This window comes from Salvelinus namaycush, chromosome 4, assembly GCF_016432855.1.
Source record: "Salvelinus namaycush isolate Seneca chromosome 4, SaNama_1.0, whole genome shotgun sequence".
Lineage (NCBI taxonomy): Eukaryota > Metazoa > Chordata > Actinopteri > Salmoniformes > Salmonidae > Salvelinus > Salvelinus namaycush.
The window spans coordinates 42773378-42787927 of NC_052310.1; positions in this window are offsets into that span (position 1 = coordinate 42773378).

The window sequence follows — 14550 nt, forward strand, 5'->3', positions numbered from 1 at the left end:
TTGCTAGAACTGTCTGGGAGTGGTCTGAGAGGGGAGGGGGAAACTAGCTGTTATTGGCAGAGGTTTGGAACTCTCTTTCTTATTGGTCTATTAACTAATTTACCTCCTGGTGATGTCACCAGGCAGACCAAAGCTCTGTCCCACCAAAACAGGCTGAAATTTCAGGCAGTCTTTTCCAACAGCTCTTACGCAAAGGGCATTATGGAAATATACGGTATATAAAACACATGGAAATTACGTTTTTGACTGCACTGGGCCTTTAAGGGATGACAATGATTCAGTGCTTAGTGGGTGACATGAGTCAGAGCAATATCGCTCTCTATGCTGCTGGACTACTCATGGATAATGTGTTGTTCCTGCAAGGTCTCCTAAACCCACAGTATCATCATACCTGGCTGAAATCAAGGACAGCAAAGTGTTGTGATGCCACAGAGGTTCTTTCCATATGCTTGGCTGAGCTGCTTTCGAGTACATTGGTCTGCATAAGTTCTCATTGATCTTGTTGCCAGATCTTATATAGCTCTACTGGGGTTGTTACGTGTTGGGTATTGAGAACATACACATGCATGTATAATGTTACACTAATGAATGCCACTAATCTGACCTTTGAATTCTCTTCTTGTCTCACACTCACATACACTTATATATACAAAAGTATGTGGACACCCCTTCAAATTAGTGGATTTGGCTATTTCAGCCACACCCGTTGCTGACAGGTGTATAACATCAAGCACACAACATTAGCAGTAGATTGGCCTTACTGAAGAGCTCAGTGACTTTCAACATGGCACCGTCATAGGATGCCATCTTTCCAACAAGTCAGTTCTTCAAATTCCTTCACTGCTAGAGTTGCCCCGGTCACGTGTAAATGCTGTTCTTGTGAAGTGAAAATGTCTAGGAGCAACAACAGCTCAGCCTCGAAGTGATAGGCCACAAAAGCTCACAGGACGGGACCGGCGAGTGCTGAAGCACGCAGTACCTAAAAATTGTCTATTATCCATTGCAACACTCACTACCGAGTTCCAAACTGCCTCTGGAAGCAACGTCAGCACAAGAACTGTTTGTTGGGAGCTTCATGAAATGGGTTTCCATCAGTGGAGGCTGCTGAGGGGAGGACAGCACATAGTAATGGCTGGAACTGAGCAAATGGAATGGCATTAAACACATGGAAACCATGTTTTGATAAGATGGCGTCGAAGAGGATGGCTGACGTTTTACATGCTCCTAACCAACAGTTTTTTTGCAACTTATTTTGTAACTTATTTTGTACATAATGTTGCTGCTACCGTCTCGTTTGACTGAAAATAACTTCTGGACATCAGAACAGCGATTACTCACCACGAACTGGAAGAAGCTTTTTCCTTTAATGAATCCGACGAGAAGGATATACTGCTTTCCTGGGAACAGGCCCAAATCCCCGTCATTTGCGTGAAGAAAAGACGGAGGAAAAGAGGGAAAAGGTCAGGCTGCCTTAGAATCTGTAGGCGAGCGAGTAAACTCCCACTGCCATCCGTTCTACTTGCTAACATCCAATCATTGGAAAATAAAATTGATGACCTACGATTACCCTACCAACGGGTCATTAAAAACTGTAATATCTTGTTTCACCGAATCATGGCTGAAGACGACACGGATAATATAGAGCTGGCAGGATTTTCCATGCACCGGCAAAACAGAGAAGAAGCTATGTCTGGTAAGACGAGGGGTGGGGGTGTGTGTCTTTTTGTCAATAACAGCTGGTGCGCGATGTCTAATATTAAAGAAGTCTCGAGGTATTGCTCGCCTGAGGTAGAGTACCTTATGATAAGCTGTAGACACACTATCTACCAAGAGAGTTCTCATCTATATTTTTCATAGTCGTCTATTTACCACAACAGACCAACGCTGGCACAAAGACTGCACTCAACCAACTCTATAAGGCCATAAGCAAACAAGAAAATGTTAATCCAGAAGTGACGCTCCTAGTGGTCGGAGCCAATGCAGGAAAATTTAAATCCGTTTTACCAAATTTTTACCAGCATGTCACGTGCAACCAAAGGAAAAAAAAACTCTAGACCACCTTTACTCCACACACAGAGATGCATACGAAGCTCTCCCCTGCCCTCAATTTTGCAAATCTGACCATAATTCTATCTTCCTGATTCCTGCTTACAAGCAAAAACTAAAGCAGGAAGTACCAGTGACTCGCTCAATACGGAAGTGGTCAGATGACGCAGATGCTACGCTACAGGACTGTTTTGCTAGCACAGCCTGGAATATGTTCTGGGATTCATCCAATGGCATTGAGGAGTATACCACCTCAGTCATCGGCTTCATCAATAAGTGCATAGACGACGTCCGGTGACCATACGTACATATCCCAAACAGAAGCCATGGATTACAGGCAACATCTGCATCGAGCTAATGGCTAGAGCTGCCGTTTTCAAGGAGCGGGACACTAATCCGGACACTTATAAGAAATAGTGCTATGCCCTCAGACTAACCATCAAACAAGCAAAGCGTCAATACAAGTTTAAGATTGAATCCTACTACACCGGCTCTGACGCTCGTTGGATGTGGTAGGGCTCAAAAACTATTATGGACTACAAAGAGAAACTTTGTAGGGCTGCCCAGTGACGCGAGCTGCCCAGTGACGCGAGCTTACCAGACGAGCTAGAATCTGGGTTTGGTTGATGCCAGGAAAACGCGACCTGCCCGAATGCTTAGTGCCAACTGTACATTTTGATGGAGGAGGAATAATGGTCTGGGGCTGTTTTTCATGGATTGGTCTAGGCCCCTTAGTTCCAGTGAAGGGATATATTAACGCTACAGCATGCAATGATATTTTAGATGATTCTGTGCTTCCAACATTGTGGCCACAGTTTGGGGAAGGCCCTTTCCTGTTTCAGCATGACAATGCCCCCGTGCACAAAGCGAGGTCGATACAGAAATGGTTTGTCGAGATCGGAGTGGAAGAACTTGACTGGCCTGCACAGAGCCCTGACCTCAACTCTATCGAACACCTTTGGAATTAATTGGAATGCCGACTGCGAGCCAGGCCTAATCGCCCAATATCAGTGCTCGACCTAACTAATGCTCTTCTGGCTGAACGGGAAGCAAGTCCCTGTAGCAATGTTCCAACATCTAGTGGAAAACCTTCCCAGAAGAGTGGAGGCTGTTATAGCAGGAAAAGGGGGACCAACTCCATATTATTGCCTGTGAGTTTGGAATGAGATGTTTGGCGAGCAGGTGTTCACATACTTTTGGTCATGTTGTGTAATTACCACAAAATGACTTTATTGCTTGTTTTGAAAAAGGTTCTGAGTTATCATGCCTATAAGGGATATTACGACAATGACAACTTCACTTCTACAACGACATACTTTTTTTATATTCAGGACACATTCCAACAAGACTTTATATTATTTCTGTTAAATTATTGTCAACAATATTGATGACACTATTATCAACATTAACTGGTCTACTTGAGAAAAGTGTGTTCTCACTTGATTGTACGTTTATCATCTATTTTCATACTGTCTAATGTATTGTTTATGGAGAGCATTTTCTAGCATTGTTTAATTAGCCATTCTGTGCCAATTTTATTTTATTTGTTGATGTGGCAAATTTATACACATTTTTATGTACTGTAAATAAAACTACAGATTTTCAGCACCTAGTATTCAGTTTAGAATTGTCAGATTGTTATTGACGGTTACCACAGAAAACTCTCATTCAATGCTTTCCTGAAACCAATCATATGGCAGTGTTTTTACTCCTTGCGTATTTTTGAAATAGTGCAATGTACCGTCTCTAGCCCTGTTACCTGCTGACAGTCTATGTTTGAGGGAAAAGTAAAGCCAACACATATTCTGAGGCCAAAAAAACTGTCACTGCAGTCCAATATCAGATGCATTATTAGAGAGGCAGAATTCACCAACTAATCAAAACTTGAATACTGGATTTATGTATATAATATGAATGCACCCCTGGCTGAAGCTGAAGCGCAGCTGGGTCATGCAGCAAGACAATGATTCAAAACACACAATCAAGTCTACATGAAAATGGTTAAAAAGCAACAACAAAAAATGCTACTTCATAGGCTACATCCAAATATATACATTACCTTGGTCAAAATGACCATTTTTATTTATGTGTTAAATGCATTACCTTGATGGATTATGTTGGGGTTATGGTCTTTAAAAATATAGTGTATTTTTGAACAAAGGAAAAATAAAGTGATGATAATATAATGTATTTATAGAAGTTTTACATAATTCCTATGAACCATCTGCTCTTAGTAGCCTACTCATTTCCCATATATTTTCATATTTCACTATTATGTATACATCTGCTCTATACTGTGTGTCAATGTTGTCCTGCTCCATCTTGTCGGCCATGTGCTATGGTTTGATTTGCCAATTCTGTCTTCTCTCTCTATCTCTGCTTAGTAGACCTATGTGTGTTGTATCTTCACTGGGGGGGGGGGGGGCACCATGTCTTAAAGATATCACCTGGAGTGCTAAGAATTATGTTTCTCCATATGTGGCATGTAATCTATCGACCTTTACACTGTAAACGACCAAATAAAAAATTGACTCCAGACTGGAGTACCAGTATTTTTTACATGTTGAACCAGTGGGACGTAGAGAGGGAAGATGGGGTGTCCACAACATGATGTCTCCCACAGGGAGCAGGTACAGGTCAATTTAGATCTATTTAGAATTTAGAACATCTGGAAAAATGCCTTTCATGTTCTATTTAGATGTCTGAAATCACTGTCATCTAAAGTGAACTGGGAAATGTAAACATGTAAAATGTGTGTTATCAGCCACCACCCTCTAGTGGTGGCTAAATGGCACAGACCGTCTACAATTTATCATTGTAAATCAAACATGCCAAGTGATATGGAAGCTCATTCCTGCCACGAAAAAAATAAACCTGACTACCAGTTATGAGATAGTAAGTCAGAATTATGAGTCTTTGTTATGAGATATGTAAGTAATAATTAAATTCATAAGTCATAATGAGATAACGACTTACTATCTCATAAATGACTCACTATGAGATACAGTGCTGTAAAAAGTATTTGCCCACTTTCTGATTCTCTACTTTTGCATATTTTTTTAACTGAATGTTATCAGATCTTCAACCAAAACCTAATATTAGATAAAGGGAACCTGAGTTTACAAATAACAAAAAAAAGATATACTCAATTTCCCTGTGTGATAAAGTAATTGCCCCCTTTCACTGAACAAGTGGCTGTGGCACCTTTAGCTGCAATGACTGCAACCAAATGCTTCCTGTAGTTGTTGATCAGTCTCTCACATCATTGTGGAGAAATTTTGGCTCAATCTTGCATGCAGAACTGCTTTAACTCAGAGACATTTGTGGATTTTTAAGCATGAACTGCTCGTTTTAAATCCTGCCACAACATTGACTAGGCCATTACAACAACAAAAAATGTTGTTGCTTTTTAACCATTTTCATGTAGACTTGATTGTGTGTTTTGAATCATTGTCTTGCTGCATGACCCAGCTGTGCTTCAGCTTCAGCCAGGGGTGCAACTTTGGTTTTAGAAGTGGGGGGGACATCAAAGCCTACCTCTGAGGCATCCGCATGGTCGTAAAGCACACCGTTGCCTCGTATTGTATCACATTCCAATGACAAAACTGCAATTTCAGAATGTCCCCCCCGTCCCCAGTGAAAGTTGCACCCCTGGCTTCAGCTTACAGACAAATGGCCTGACATTCTCCTGTAAAATTCTCTGATACAGAGCAGAATTTATGGTTCCTCCTATTAAGCCATCCAGGTCCTGAGGCAGCAACGCATCCCCAAACCATCAAACTACCACCACCATGCTTCACTGTTGGTATGAGGTTCTTACTGTGGAATGCAGAAAGGGAGCAAATACCTTTTCAAAGTATTGTATATATCATAACTACATATTGTAAGCTGACAATTGTGGAAGTATTATAGTCCATCCTTAGTTTTATTGAATTTGATTAATACTTGAAAAGAAACCAGTGTGTTTTTGTTTACGTTAGCTTGTTATAACTAGGAATGGTGTAAAAAGAGGCTGCAGTTGCTGAAGATTTTTGCTGTTGCAAATAGTTTTGACTGGTATCTCCTCAGTTACTTTAATGAAAGACGCCACCTAATGCTGCTTATAGACAAAAATGTGTACATACTTGGATGTAAGAAAGACTGCTTGAATGTGTGTCAGATTTGTAGGCTAGCTAAATTTATTGTAGACACGTCATGGGTTTAACGGTCATCTCGCGCCAAACTGCGCATGTCGTCAACTCAAGGGCACTCCTTCGATATAAAGTTCTTTTGACGAAAATGAAAACGTGTCAGTTTGTCAACTTCGATATAAAGTTGTTTTGACGAGAATGAAAACGTGTCAGTTTGTCAATTTCACGAGGTTGGAGTAATAACATGTTCAACTACCTAAGACATTGGCTCGAATCTAGTTTGTGCCTTTAGATTTCTAGAAAATTAACAAGGAAGAATGTTCCACTCATTGACTTCTCAAACCCAGGCATGGTCTGTTTGGCAAGCGTTCCCAGAAGTCTCGCGAAGTTGCACCTCTGTTTAGAAACTCGACGCAGTCGTTAGCTCATAACAATCGCTAGCTAACGACGAGTACATTATTTGTTAGACATTTGGTCGTATCCCTGATAAGATTGATAGCTATCATTAATTGAAGTGCCGCGACAATGTTTCGTGGTTTTCACAATCCGGAAGAACTTCCCAGGGGACCTGGTCCGTTTGTCCACCCATCCCGTCATGTACCGTTACCTCCACCCGGTCCCTGCTATGGAGGGCCCTTCGGCCCGCCACTCCATATTCCACCGCCTGGACACTTACCTCCTGGATCGGGAAGTGAATACCTCCACGGGCCCATGAGAGAGCATTATATGAATGTACGTGTCAGCGAATGTGCTTTTCAACAAGTCACACCGTACCGAGTTCGTTTCTTCATCAAATATTTTGCTGTTGGAATCGCTACTGTAGCTCGCTAACTACTTGGTTTATACTTAAACTAGGATGCTGATAGACATGGTGCACAGAGCCAAAGCACCAAAATGTTGATGATTACAATGGTCAGCTAACTATGTTGATGTTTACATGTTGTTTGTACCTCAACCAGACCCCACACTGCAGCAATTTCTCTATTGACCGCAGTACAGTGATAAGTCTGGGCAGTCAACAGATTCTCCCACCATACACACAGCATCTTCAGATGCCACAGTGGCCCACCAATCCTTTGGAACCACGTCAAAGAAACGAGAGGTTGGGAAATGTCAGGGTTCATGGATTTTATGATGTGTAACGGATGTGAAATGGCTAGCTAGTTAGCGGGTACGCGCTACTAGCGTTTCAATCAGTTACGTCACTTGCTCTGATACCTAGAAGTAATGTTGCACCTTGCTCTGCAAGGGCCGTGGCTTTTGTGGAGCGATGGGTAACGATGCTTCGTGGGTGACTGTTGTTGATGTGTGCAGAGGGTCCCTGGTTCGCGCCCGTGTCGGGGCGAGGGGACGGTTTAAAGTTATACTGTTACAGATGCATACATAGTTTAGGGACGATTCCATTTCATCATAGGCAGAAAATATGTTTGGTATCTCAGATTGTTCAGGCTATTCTCACATAGAAACTTGATTGGGAGGAAGCATGTTTGACAGGTTTTTTACATTTGTATCACAAACAATTTACAAAACCATGATTTAAGTGGCTATTTTAGTCCCTTTTTAGACCTGTACATGCTCTCGAGAACCCGAGGTGGCATTCAAATCAAACTTTATTTGTCACATGCACCAAATACAAAAAGCATTTCACAGTAAGGTCTACACTTACTTACAAGCCCTTAACCAACAGTGCAGTTCAAGAAGAGTTAAGAAAATATTTACCAAATTAACTAAAGTAAAAAATAACACAATAACATAAAATTAATGAGGCAATATATGGGGGTACCGGTTAGTTGAGGTAATTTGTACATGTAGGTAGGGGTGAAGTGACTATGCATAGATAATAAACAGTGAGTAGCAGCAGTGTACAAAACAAATGGGGGAGGGGTCAATGTAATAGTCCGGTGGCCATTTGATTAATTGTTCAGCAGTCTTATGGCTTGGGGGTAGAAGCTGTTAAGGAGCCTTTTGGCCCTAGACTTGGCACTCCGGTACCGCTTGCCGTGCGGTAGCAGAGAAAACAGTCTATGACTTGGGTGACTGGAGTCTCTGACAATTTTATGTGCTTTCCTCTGACACCGCATATTATATAGGTCCTGGATGGCAGTAAGCTTTGCCCCAGTGATGAACTGGGCCGTACGCACTACCCTCTGTAGCGCCTTACAGTCAGATGCCGAGCAGTTGCCATACCAGACGGTGATGCAGCCGGTCAGGATGCTCTCAAAGGTGCAGCTGTAGAACTTTTTGAGGATTTGGGGACCCATGTCAAATAATTTCCGTCTGCTGAGGGGAAAAGGCGTTGTCGTGCCCTCTTTACGACTGTCTTGGTGTGTTTGGACCATGATAGTTTGTTGGTGATGTGGACACCAAGGAACTTGAAACTCTCGACCCACTCCACTACAGCCACGTCGATGTTAATGGTGGCCTGTTCGGCCCGCTTTTTCCCGTAGTCCACGATCAGCTCCTTTGTCTTGCTCACATTGAGGGAGAGGTTGTTGTTCTGCCACCACACTGCCACCACACTGCCAGACCTCTCATTGTTGTCGGTGACCAGGCCTACCACTGTTGTATCATCAGCAAACTTAATGATGGTGATGGAGTCGGGTTTGGCCATGCAGTCGTGGGTGAATAGGGAGTACAGGAGGGGAGTAAGTACACACCCCTGAGGGGCCCCAGTGTTGAGGATCAGCGTGGCAGTCGTGTTGTTACCTACCCTTACCACCTGGGGGCGGCCCGTCAGGAAGTCCAGGATCCAGTTGCAGAGGGAGGTGTTTAGTCCCAGGGTCCTTAGCTTAGTGATGAGCTTCATGGACACTATGGTGTTGAACGCTGAGCTGTAGTCAATGAACAGCATTCTCACATAGGTGTTCCTTTTGTCCAGATAGGAAAGGGCAGTGTGGAGTGCGATTGTGATTGCATCATCTGTACATCTGTTGGGGCAGTATGCGGATTGGAATGGGTCTAGGGTATCCGGGAGGATGCTGTTGATGTGAGCCATGACCAGCCTTTCAAAGCACTTCATGGCTACCGAAGTGAGTGCTACGGGGTGGTAATCATTTAGAAAGGGTACCTTCGCTTCCTTGGGCACACTGACTATGGTGGTCTGCTTGAAACATGTAGGTATTACAGACTCAGTCAGGGAGAGGTTGAAAATGTCAGTGAAGACACTTGCCAGTTGGTCCGTGCATGCTTTGAGTACACGTCCTGGTAATCCATCTGGCCCTTCGGCTTTGTGAAAGCTGACCTGTTTAAAGGTCTTGCTCACATCGGCCACCGAGAGCGTTATCACACAGTCATCCAGAACAGCATGCTTCAGTGTTGCTTGCCTCGAAGCGAGCATAAAGGGCATTTAGCTCGTCTGGTAGGCTCGCGTCACTGGGCAGCTCGCGTCTAGGTTTTCCTTTATAGTCCGTAATAGTTTTTGCCACATCCGACGAGCGTCAGAGCTGGTTTGGTAGGATTCAATCGTAATCCTCTATTGACACTTGTTTGTTGGTTGTTTGTTTGATGGTTAGTCCGAGGGCATAGCGGGATTTCTTATAAGTGTCCTGCTCCTTGAAATTGGCAGCTCTAGCCTTTAGCTCGATGTTGCCTGTAATCCATGGCTTCTGGTTGGGATATGTACATACGGTCACTGTGGGGATGACGTCGTCGATTTGTAGGGTAATCGTAGGTCATCAATTTTATTTTCCAATGATTGCATGTTAGCAAGTAGGACGGATGGCAGTGGGAGTTTATTCGCTCACCTACAGATTCTCAGAAGGCAGCCCGATCTGCGTTATCTTTTCCTCTGTCTTTTCTTCACGCAAATGACAGGGATTTGGGCCTGTTCCCGGGAGAGCAGTATATCCTTCTCGTTGGACTCGTTAAAGGAAAAAGCTTCTTCCAGTTCGTGGTGAGTAATCGCTGTTCTGATGTCCAGAAGTTATTTTCAGTCATACGAGACGGTAGCAGCAACATAATGTACAAAATAAGTTACAAAATAAGTTAAACAACGCAACAACAAAAAAATCTATAAAAATAGCACAATTGGTTAGGAGCATGTAAAACATCAGCCATCCTCTTCGGCGCCATTTTAACTGAACCCCTGCCTTATTCTTAGGGTTCTTAGCCATTAGTACCGCTCACCGCTGGCTCCATGTGAACTACAATCCCAAACCTCTGTTTTAACGTTTAGAAGCGTTAATAAATCTTGCTTGAGATGCGGTTTTGGAAACATAAAGCCCTCTACTTTCACATCAAAATAATTTCACTATGCAAAATATACACTTACTGTACACTTAACTGGTTATAACATAGTTACAGCCGACAGTATTTTCAAATACTGAACAAAAATATAAAAACAACAATCAACAATTTCAAAGGTTTTACTAAGTTACAGTTTATATATTGGGCAGCAGGTAGCCTAGTGGTTAGAGCATTGGACTAGTAACTGAAAGGTTGCAAGATCGAATCCCCGAGCTGACAAGGTAAAAATCTGTTGTTCTGCCCCTGAACAGGGCAGTTAACCCACTGTTCCTAGGCCGTCATTGAAAATAAGAATTTGTTCTTAACTGACTTGCCTAGTTAAAGAAAGGTAAACATTTAAATAAAAAATATAAAGAAATCAGTCAATTGAAATTAATTAATTAGGCCCTAATCTATGGATTTCCACCCACTGGGGAGCCAGGCCCAGCTTTGTTACAGACAGAAATACTCCTCAGTTTTTTGATATGCCACACCTGTCAAGTGGATGGATTATTTTGGCAAAGGAGAAATGTTCACCAACAGGGATGTAAACAAATTTGTTTTGAGAGAAATAAGCTTTTTGTGCATATGGAACACTTCTATGATTTCTTATTTCAGCTCATGAAACATGGGACCAACACTTTACATGTTGCATTATTTTTTTGCTCAACGTATTTAGCTTGCTAATGTTAGCTAGCTAGCAAAACAGTTAGCGTCATCGCTAGCGTAACAGGTTAGCTAGCGAGCTTAATTCCTGTCTTGATTGCCATGGCATTGACTATTAGTTGGCTAGCTAACCAAGCAGGTTTGATATGATGTAGCTAGCTAGCTTTCGATATGACCTGGCCAGCAAAATTCCTGCTAGCTCACATTAGCTAGCTAGCTTGTTTCAACGCTGATTTGCAAGCTAATGTTAGGTCGCTAGCATTCAAGGGCTGACTGTTCTCATAACTTTGTGTAGTGCAAAAATAAATGAAGGATCCAGCTATGGTGGTAATTTGTGTCATGTCTAACTACTGCAGTACTGCTTGTCTATGTGATAGCTAACAGCAACAAGCCCAGACGAGCTAACTAAACGTGGTGTCTGCAAAGATTTTTATAACTAACCCCATCTGTGGTGTTAGCAGTGATCAGCTGGTGGTTGCATAGGAACTCTGGCATCAGCCCAAATTCTAATCAATCTGACACCAGTTGTGAATCTGGTACCAGTTGTTAAATTTGAGCCAGCTCAAATTTCGCCCTAATTTTAAGTGCCAGTGGAAACGGAGCTTTGCTGGATTATTTTACATTGGCTTTAAAAAAGTACTGCAGATGGCTGCTGGTAAGCTTTTCTTGACATGGACATTGATTTTTGTTTAAACGGTTTTAAAGGGAACTCCCTCTGCTGGTAATTTGCTGAATGTGCAATCCAAAATGAGGGCTGTGACCTATAATGTCAAATTTTATGTAAAAATGGCCTTTACTACTATAGCCCATAGAAACACATTGAATAACATATTCATAAATGGCAAAAAAGACAGTCAAAAATACATCTTAAGGAATAAGGTTTTGAAGTGTCTGTCCTATATCTTTTTTTTGGACACATATTTAACGTCTTATATTTGTTGGCACAAAACTACCTTTATACTTCCATTCATTTGTGTGGGTTACCTTCAGATGAGTCCCGTGACACTTGTGGGGGACGTAGAACAAAACGAGAACACCATCTCCCCTTTCCACAGACGCTACAGACGTTTTTGTGAGAATTTAGCTCGGCCACCTTCCACCGCAGATACGGAAGGCCGACATAGGCAGATGTGGTTAATTGAGACGCAGCCCATGCAAAAAAAATCTCTACCTTAAACTGACGAATTTGGATAGGGATTACAGTCGTATGAAAAAGTTTGGGCACCCCTCTGAGGCTGCATAATAATTTACTCTGTCGTCACAGAAAATGATCACAGTGGCATGCCATTCATTTTCTAATAAAATCTGAGTACTGGGGTATTGTCCAGACAAAGATTTTTAGTGTAGCAATATTAAGTTGTATGAAATTAAATCATATGTGAAAAATAGGCTATGCAAAAATGTGGGCAGCCTTGTCATTCTGTTGATTTGAATACCTGTAACTACTTAGCACTGATTAATTGGAACACACAATTGGTTTGGTGAGCTCATTAAGCCTTGAACTTCATAGACAAGTGCATCCAATCATGAGAAAAGGTATTTAAGGTGGCCAATTGCAAGTTGTTGTTCTCTTTGACTCTCCTCTGAAGAGTGGCAACATGGGGGCCTCAAAACAACTCTCAAATGACCTGAAAACAAAGATTGTTCAACATTATGGTTTAGAGGAAGGCTACAAAAAGCTATCACATAGATTTAAGCTGTCAGTGTCCACTGTGAGTAACATAGTGAGGAAATGGAAGACCACAGGCACAGTTCTTGTTAAGGCCAGAAGCGGCAGGCCAAGTAAAATATCGGAGAGGCAAAGGCGAAGGATGGTGAGAACGGTCAAAAACAGCCCACAGACCACCTCCAAAGACCTACAACATCATCTTGCTGTAGATGGTGTCACTGTGCATCGTTCAACAATTCAGCACACTTTGCACAAGGAGAAGCTGTATGGGAGAGTGATGCGGAAGAAGCCTTTTCTGCACACACGCCACAAACAGAGTCGCTTGAGGTATGCAAACGCACATTTGGACAAGCCAGCTTCATTTTGGAATAAGGTGCTGTGGACTGATGAAACAAAGATTGAGTTATTTGGTCATAACAAGGGACGTTATATGCATGGCGGGCAAAAGAACACATCGTTCCAAGAAAAACACTTGCTACCCACAGTAAAATTTGGTGGAGGTTCCATCATGCTGTGGGGCTGTGTGGCCAGTGCCGGTACTAGAAATCTTGTTAAAGTTGAGGGTCGCATGGATTCCACTCAATATCAGCAGATTCTTGGGAATAATGTTGAAGAATCAGTCACAAAGTTGAAGTTACGCCGGCGCTGGATATTTCAACAAGACAACAACCCAAAACACTGCTCAAAATCTACCCGGGCATTTACGCAGAGGAACAAGTACAATGTTCTGGAATGGCCATCCCAGTCCCCAGACCTGAATATCATTAAGAATCTGTGGGATGATTTGAAGCGGGCTGTCCATGCTCGGCAACCATCAAACCTAACTGAACTGGAGATGTTTTGTAAGGAGGAATGGTCCAAAATACCTTCATCCAGAATCCAGACACTCATTAGAGGCTATGGGAAGCGTCTAGAGGCTGTTATTTTAGCAAAAGGAGGCTCTACTAAATATTGATGTGATTTTTCTATTGGGGTGCCCAAATTTATGCACCTGTCTAATTTAGTTTTGATGCATATTGCACATTTTCTGTTAATCCAATAAACCTCATTTCACTACTGAAATATTACTGTGTCCATCAGTTATTTGATAGATCAAAATGAAATTGCTGATCCAAACACCCAATTATTTATAAATGGAAATCATGGAAATTGTCAGGGGTGCCCAAACTTTTTCATACGACTGTATGTTACTTGGACTCTTAAGGATTTTAATATTCATATTTTAATGTTGAATAAATGAATGTGAACATTTGTATTTCAGAATCTATACACTCCATATTTGAGAGCACACTATAAGGGGCATAATGACGTCAAGATGTTATCTGTATCTTGAACAGTTCACGGATCACAGGAGGCATGTATAGTTCTAAAAAGGGCCTAAAATGGCCTCTTTCATAATGATAAAATAATAATAATGTTTTGTAATACAAATGTAAAAAGCATGTAAAACATCCTTTCTATGTGAGAATTGTCAGAACAATCTGACATACCAAAAATATTTTCCACCTACGCTGACGTGGAATTGCCCCCTAGTTCACAACCTCATTCAATTATAGCTGCTTGCAATGGACAGGAATCTAAACAGCTTTTACTTGTATATCAGTGAGAACTTGACGGCTGGTGAAGAATTCTTCAGATGCCTTGCAACCAATAAGCCAGTCCCTGACTTCCTCAAAGGAGTCAACCTGTCGGACGCAGGGAAGGCAGTCAATGCACCAGGTGTACCAGAAGACCGGGGCTATGAGAGGCAAAGACTCCGGAGAAAATCTCGTAGTCCAGCAAAGGAAAGCAGGAGCAAGATCGGAGCAAGGAGCC